This window comes from Cebus imitator, unplaced genomic scaffold, assembly GCF_001604975.1.
Source record: "Cebus imitator isolate Cc_AM_T3 unplaced genomic scaffold, Cebus_imitator-1.0 Scaffold171, whole genome shotgun sequence".
Lineage (NCBI taxonomy): Eukaryota > Metazoa > Chordata > Mammalia > Primates > Cebidae > Cebus > Cebus imitator.
This window is the reverse complement of record NW_016107486.1, coordinates 87942-89130: the sequence shown is the minus strand read 5'-3', so window position 1 is coordinate 89130 and position 1189 is coordinate 87942. Positions and strand designations below refer to the sequence as shown.

Below are 1189 nucleotides of genomic sequence, written 5' to 3'. Positions count from 1 at the left end.
TTTGAGATGGAGTTTCACTCTTGTTACCCAGGCTGGAGTGCAATGGTGCGATCTCGGCTCACCGCAACCCCCGCCTCCTGGGTTCAAGCAATTCTCCTGCCTCAGCCTCCCGGGTAGCTGGGACTACAGATGCGCACCACCATGCCCAGCTAAGTTTTGTATTTCTAGTAGAGATGGGGTTTCACCATGTTGACCAAGATGGTCTCAATCTCTTGACCTCATGATCCACCCGCCTCAGCCTCCCAAAGTGCTGGGATTATAGGCGTGAGCCACCGCGCCCAGCTACATATCCCTTTTTATAAGGGCACCAGGCACATGGGATTAGGATTCACCCTCATTACCTCAGCTTAGCTTGATCACATGTGAAGAGCCTATTTCCATATAAGGTCATATCCACAGACCCTGCAGCATACGGCTTCAGCGTCTTTTGGGGAGACATAGGACAATGCCTAATGCTTTAGATTTGCAAATATTTTTAGTTTGAGTTTCTGGGTTTTATTTTTTCTTTTTTGCATCAAATGGGTGAGGTGACGATACCGTAACAAGTTATGAGGAAGGCACATATTATAAAATAGCATAAAAACCCAATCGTCATGCTTAGGTTTTGGTTTTCTATTTATTTTATTTTATTTTATTTATTTATTTTTTTTGAGACAGAGTTTCGCTCTTGTTACCCAGGCTGGAGTGCAAAGGTGGTATCTCAGCTCACCGCAACCTCCGCCTCCTGGGTTCAGGCAATTCTCCTGGCTTAGCCTCCTGAGTAGCTGGGATTACAGGCACGTGCCACCATGCCCAGCTGATTTTTTGTATTTTTAGTAGATACGGGGTTTCACCATGTTGACCAGGATGGTCTCTATCTCTTGACCTCGTGATCCACCTGCCTCGGCCTCCCAAAGTGCTGGGATTACAGGCGTGAGCCACAGCGCCCGGCCAGGTTTTGGTTTTTTAATTTTAATTTTTCTTGAGGCAAGGTCTTGCTCCATTACTCAGGCTGCAGGGCAGTGGTGCAAACATGGTTCACTGCAGCCTCGAGCTTCTGGGCTCCAGCGATCTTCCCAACTCAGCCTCCCAAAGTGCTAGGGTTACAGGAATGAGCCACCACCCCCAGCCATTTCCTATTTTTTGTTTGCACCTTGTTCTTTTTTCTCAAAAATACACCTTTGCAGCTGAGCATGTTGGCTAATGCCTG

General features: G+C 47.3%; 1 pseudogene; it reads right to left on the bottom strand.

Annotated features, from left to right (window-relative positions):
* Window positions 1–512: 512 nt before the first annotated feature.
* Window positions 513–610, bottom strand: LOC119473641 (annotated as a pseudogene).
* Window positions 611–1189: the final 579 nt, after the last annotated feature.